Source organism: Zea mays, chromosome 6 (assembly GCF_902167145.1).
Source record: "Zea mays cultivar B73 chromosome 6, Zm-B73-REFERENCE-NAM-5.0, whole genome shotgun sequence".
Taxonomy (NCBI): domain Eukaryota; kingdom Viridiplantae; phylum Streptophyta; class Magnoliopsida; order Poales; family Poaceae; genus Zea; species Zea mays.
Genome location: NC_050101.1, coordinates 176,050,480 through 176,057,504, shown reverse-complemented (window position 1 = coordinate 176,057,504; position 7,025 = coordinate 176,050,480).

Here is a 7,025-nt window from a genome sequence, read left to right as displayed (position 1 = left end):
ATGAGCCCAAAGCAAAAGGACCGCACCACCACCCTAATTAGGGACTAGGTGTAGGCCTAATTCCCTTTCACCAACGAGCTATCACATTCGGGGATGGAAACCAAGGTTTGGTCAAAGGTTTGGGTAAAATAGCTATATCTCCTGACCATTCCATTTCCAATGTTTTTCTTGTAGATTCTTTAGATTACAATTTGCTTTCCGTTTCACAATTATCTCAAATGGGCTACAACTGTCTATTTACTGATATAGGTGTCACTGTCTTTAGAAGAAGTGATGATTCAATAGCATTTAAGGGAGTGTTAGAGGGTCAGCTATACTTGGTAGATTTTGATAGAGCTGAACTCGACACTTGCTTAATTGCTAAGACTAACATGGGTTGGCTCTGGCACCGCCGACTAGCACATGTTGGAATGAAGAATCTTAATAAGCTTCTAAAGGGAGAGCACATTTTAGGACTAACAAATGTTCATTTTGAGAAAGACAGGATTTGTAGCGCATGCCAAGTCGGGAAGCAAGTTGGCACTCATCATCCACACAAGAACATCATGACAAGTGACAGGCCACTGGAGCTCCTACACATGGACTTATTCGGCCCGATTGCTTACATAAGCATCGGCGGGAGTAAGTACTGTCTAGTTATTGTGGATGATTATTCTCGCTTCACTTGGGTATTCTTTTTGCAGGAAATATCTCATACCCAAGAGATCTTAAAGGGATTCTTGAGACGAGCTCAAAATGAGTTCGGCTTAAGGATCAAGAAAATTAGAAGCGACAACGGGACGGAGTTCAAGAACTCACAAATAGAAGGCTTCCTTGAGGAGGAGGGCATCAAGCATGAGTTCTCTTCTCCCTACACTCCACAACAAAATGGTGTAGTGGAGAGGAAGAATCGAACTCTATTGGACATGGCAAGAACCATGCTTGATGAGTACAAGACACCGGATCGGTTTTGGGCCGAGGCGGTCAACACCGCTTGCTACGCCATCAACCGGTTATATCTACACTGAATCCTCAAGAAGACATCCTATGAACTCCTAACCGGTAAAAAGCCCAATATTTCATATTTTAGAGTTTTTGGTAGCAAATGCTTTATTCTTGTTAAAAGAGGTAGAAAATCTAAATTTGCTCCTAAAACTGTAGAAGGCTTTTTACTAGGATATGATTCAAACACAAGGGCATATAGAGTCTTTAACAAGTCCTCAGGACTAGTTGAAGTTTCTTGTGACGTTGTGTTTGATGAGACTAACGGCTCTCAAGTAGAGCAAGTTGATCTTGATGAGATAGGTGAAGAACAGGCTCCGTGCATCGCGCTAAGGAACATGTCCATTGGGGATGTGTGTCCTAAGGAATCCGAAGAGCCTGCACATGCACAAGATCAACCATCTTCCTCCACGCAAGCATCTCCACCAACTCAAAATGAGGACGAAGCTCAAGTTGATGAAGGACAAGATCAAAGAGATGAGCCACCTCAAGGTGACGGCAATGATCAAGGGGGAGATGCAAATGATGAAGACAAGGAGGATGAAGAGCCAAGGCCGCCACACCCAAGAGTCCACCAAGCAATACAACAAGATCACCCCGTCGACACCATCCTCGGCGACATTCATAAGGGGGTAACCACTAGATCTTGTGTTGCACATTTTTGTGAACATTACTCTTTTGTTTCCTCTATTGAGCCACACAGGGTAGAGGAAGCACTTCAAGATTCGGATTGGGTGATGGCGATGCAAGAGGAGCTCAACAATTTTACGAGGAACGAGGTATGGCATTTAGTTCCACGTCCTAACCAAAATGTTGTAGGAACCAAATGGGTCTTCCGCAACAAGCAAGATGAGCATGGTGTGGTGACAAGGAACAAAGCCCGACTTGTGGCCAAGGGATACTCCCAAGTCGAAGGTTTGGATTTCGGTGAAACCTATGCACCCGTAGCTAGGCTTGAGTCAATTCGCATATTATTGGCCTATGCTACTTACCATGGCTTCAAGCTTTACCAAATGGACGTGAAGAGTGCCTTCCTCAATGGACCAATCAAGGAAGAGGTCTATGTTGAGCAACCTCCCGGCTTTGAAGATAGTGAGTACCCTAACCATGTCTATAGGCTCTCTAAGGCGCTTTATGGGCTCAAGCAAGCCCCAAGAGCATGGTATGAATGCCTTAGAGATTTCCTTATTGCTAATGGCTTCAAAGTCGGCAAGGCCGATTCTACTTTATTTACTAAAACTCTTGACAATGATTTGTTTGTATGCCAAATTTATGTTGATGATATTATATTTGGGTCTACTAACGAATCTACATGTAAAGAATTTAGTAGGATCATGACACAGAAATTCGAGATGTCTATGATGGGGGAGTTGAAGTATTTTCTAGGATTCCAAGTCAAGCAACTCCAAGAGGGCACCTTCATTAGCCAAACAAAGTATACTCAAGACATTCTAACCAAGTTTGGAATGAAGGATGCCAAGCCCATCAAGACACCCATGGGAACCAATGGGCATCTCGACCTCGACACGAGAGGTAAGTCCGTCGATCAAAAGGTATACCGGTCGATGATTGGTTCATTACTCTATATATGTGCATCTCGACCGGACATTATGCTTTCCGTATGCATGTGTGCAAGATTCCAAGCCGACCCTAAGGAATCACACCTTACGGCCGTAAAACGAATCTTGAGATATTTGGCTTATACTCCTAAGTTTGGGCTTTGGTACCCTCGGGGATCCACATTTGATTTGATTGGTTATTCGGATGCCGATTGGGCAGGGTGCAAAATTAATAGGAAGAGCACATCAGGGACTTGCCAGTTCTTGGGAAGATCCTTGGTGTCTTGGGCTTCAAAGAAGCAAAATTCGGTCGCTCTTTCTACCGCCGAAGCCGAGTATATTGCCGCAGGCCATTGTTGCGCGCAATTGCTTTGGATGAGGCAAACCCTGCGGGACTATGGTTACAAATTAACCAAAGTTCCTCTTCTATGTGATAATGAGAGTGCAATCCGCATGGCGGATAATCCCGTTGAGCACAGCCGCACTAAACACATAGCCATTCGGTATCATTTTCTTAGGGATCACCAACAAAAGGAGGATATCGAGATTGCATACATTAATACTAAAGATCAATTAGCCGATATCTTTACAAAGCCACTCGATGAACAAACTTTTACCAAACTTAGGCATGAGCTCAATATTCTTGATTCGAGGAACTTCTTTTGCTAATTTGCACACAGAGCTCATATGTATACCTTTGATCATGTCTCTTTTATATATGCTATGACTAATGTGTTTTCAAGTGTATTTCAAACCAAGTCATAGGTATATTGAAAGGGAATTAGAGTCCTCAGCGAAGACAAAGGCTTCCACTCCACTCTACTACTCATCCTTCGCCGTCGCTCGGCATCACTCTCCATCCTTGGTATAATCCTCACTTATATGTTTTATTTGCCAAAGGAGAGAATGTAGTTAGGAATAGGGCCTATATTTCATTCCAAGTATCCATTTTTGGCGATTCATGCCAAAGGGAGAGAAAGTATTGGCCCAAAGCAAAAGGACCGCACCACCACCCTAATTTTAAAAATTGATGATTTTCAATTGGAAAATTTCAAATTCGTATCTCTTTGTGTTCTAAAGGGGGAGAAAGTAGCATTTTCAAAATTGATATCTTAAAACCCTCTTGAACACTAAGAGGAGAATTTATTCGAGGGGGAGTTTTTGTTTTAGTCAAGGAAAAGCATTTGACTATCTTGCAAAAAGTTTTTGAAAAGAATTTACAAAAGAAGTTGCAAAAACAAAACTTGTGGTGCAAGCGTGGTCCAAATGTTAAAAATGAAGAAACAATCCATGCATATCTAGTAAGTAATATTTATTGGCTCAATTCTAAGTAACCTTTGCACTTACATTTTGCAAACTAGTTCAATTCTGCACTTCTATATTTGCTTTGGTTTGTGTTGGCATCAATCACCAAAAAGGGGGAGATTGAAAGGGAATTAGGCTTACACCTATTTCCTATAACTAATTTTGGTGGTTGAATTGCCCAACACAAATAATTGGACTAACTAGTTTGCCCAAGTTTATAAGTTCTACAGGTACCAAAGGTTCACCATAAGCCAATAAAAAGATCAAGAGAAAGGGTTCAAACAAAGGAGCAAGGACCAACCGAAGGCACCCTGGACTGGTGCACCGGACTGTCCGGTGCACCACCGGACAGTGTCCGGTGCACCAGGGAAGGTCGACTTCAAACTCTTCAGCTTCGGGAATTCTCGGAGCCGGCGCGCTATAATTCACCGGACTGTCCAGTGTACACCGGACAGTGTCCGGTGCACCAGAGGACTCCAGTGCAAACTCGTCGTCTTCGGGAAAATCTAGAGGCAATTCCACTATAATTCACCGGACAGTGTCCGGTGCTCCAAAGAAGAGCGGCCTCAGGAACTCGCCAGCTTCAGGAAACTGCAACGGCTGCTCCGCTATAATTCACCGGACATGTCCGGTATACACCGGACTGTCCGGTGTAACTGCGGGGCAACGGCTACGACGGCGCCAACGGCTACCTGCAGCGCATTTATTGCGCGCCAGTGGACGCGGAAGTCAGGAACGCCCATACTGGCGCACCGGACACTCTACGGTACATGTCCGGTGCGCCACCGGACATCCAGGCGGGCCCAGAAGACAGAGCTCCAACGGTCGGAACCCAACGGCTTTGGTGACGTGGCTGGCGCACCGGACATGTTCGGTGTGCACCGGACTGTCCGGTGCACCATACGACAGACAGCTTCCACCAAGGGGCTAGTTTGGTGGTTGGGGCTATAAATACCCCCAACCACCCCACATTCAAGGCATCCAAGTTTTCCCACTTCAACTACTTACAAGAGCTCTAGCATTCAATTCTAGACACACCAAAGTGATCAAATCCTCTCCAAACTCCACACAACGCCCTAGTGATTAGTGAGAGAGATTTGCTTGTGTTCTTTCGAGCTCTTGCGCTTGGATTGCTTTCTTCCTTCTTTGATTCTTCATTGCGATCAAACTCACTTGTAATTGAGGCAAGAGACACCAATCTTGTGGTGGTCCTTGTGGGAACTTTGTGTTCCAAGCATTTGAGAAGAGAAAGCTCACTCGGTCCGAGGGACCGTTTGAGAGAGGGAAAGGGTTGAAAGAGACCCGGTCTTTGTGACCTCCTCAACGGGGAGTAGGTTTGCAAGAACCGAACCTCAGTAAAACAAATCCGCGTGTCACACTCTTCATTCGCTTGCGATTTGTTTTGCACCCTCTCTCTCGGACTCATTATTATTTCTAACGCTAACCCGACTTGTAGTTGTGATTAATTTTGTAAATTTCAGTTTCGCCCTATTCACCCCCCCCCCTCTAGGCGACTTTCAGTCTCGAGTGGTTGTACTTGTCATGAGTACAGGTAGTGAAGGATGACAAACCGGTCCTTATATGAGGGGACAATCCTTCTGCTCACACCTAAACCAGCTGAGCCATCACCTTAGACCCTCCCCTAAACCAGGGAGTTCCTGATCATCCCTACTCAAAGGTGATAAGGGTGAAAACCCTTCATCATACACATTTTGAAAAACATTTTCTTTTAAAAACTCACACCTTTTCTCAAATCATTTGTAACAAATATATCAAGGATTGATTGCGGCAAGCGGCTGGGTGGCCCTAATAACTTGTCTCAAAATCATATTATGCATAAAATAACAGGCTGAGGGTTGTGGTTGAAAAATCATAGGTAATTTATGCATCAAAGGGATCCAGTGAGCTTGTCGTGCTTATCCGGCGAAGGGGGAAGGGGAGCTCGCGGAACTGGCTTCTAGCTCCACTGCCTAGCGTAGACTTGTAGATCTGGCCTCCATGATACGGCACGAACGCTCCGATAACTATGCAACATGAACAAGCAAACATACAAACCAGCAAGTATACCAACAAATATTTAGTATAGTGGTCAGAATGGCGACATATGGATGGGTAGAGTCTTGAGCAGAATCTATGTCATGTGGTGTTGAGATACTACTAGTGGTGGAGCGGAGGTGCTTACCAGGAGGGTGGATTGAAGGCAAAGCGACACTATGCGTGTAGCCGGCAGAGTGGAGTAACCGAATGAGTGGGGTGTTTGCCTTAGCTGAGGGTGTTGAGTGTGTGGAGAGGGAGAGGGTAGCTAGGTGTATTTATAGCTGGGTGTATCACTGTATGTGGTGTAGCACAGTGAAGTCCACTGTTGGTGAGAATAGTGACGAATGAATCGTCTGACTTAGTCTGAACAGGAAAATTATAGGCATAATATGGGACAAGAGTATTTTGGGAGTTTTCTGGAATATGAACCATGCTTAAGGGATGACACGGTTGGATAGGGAATAGTTTGATAAGAATTTAGAAACAAGAATTATTGGAATCAGAGTTTGGAAGCCTGGTTTTAAGGAATCTCAAAGTTAAACATGCTCAACTTGGAGAAACCTGAGATGTGTGTCCAGATGGGAAGTTCCCACTGGAAGGAAAATCATAGTCACCGGAGTTCGTATGACTAGAACATGGGTCTGGCTGGTCTTAGGTGGACTGGACAGCATGATGGATGAGTACTTGAAATTTGGGGTGATCGGATGACCGATGAATAGCAACGATGAATAGTAACGATGGTGAATAGAGTCGATGAATAGTAATGATGAATAGTAATGATGAATAGTAATGGTGAATAGTTCGTATGAATGAACGATGAATAGTGACGATGAATAGGAACTATGAACGAACGGACGAACGATCGAATGATCGGACGAACGAACGATCGGAATTTCGACAGCATAACGACATGACAAAGTTTATCTGGAAGAACGATGAATAGGGACTATGAACGAACGATGAACGATGAATAGGAACTATAAACGAACGATGAACGATGAATATGAACTATGAACAAACGATGAACGATGAATAGGAACTATGAACGAACGGACGGACGATCGAATGATCGGACGAACGAACGATCGGAATTTCGACAGCATAACGGCAGAATAAAGATTATCTGGAAGAACGATGAATAGG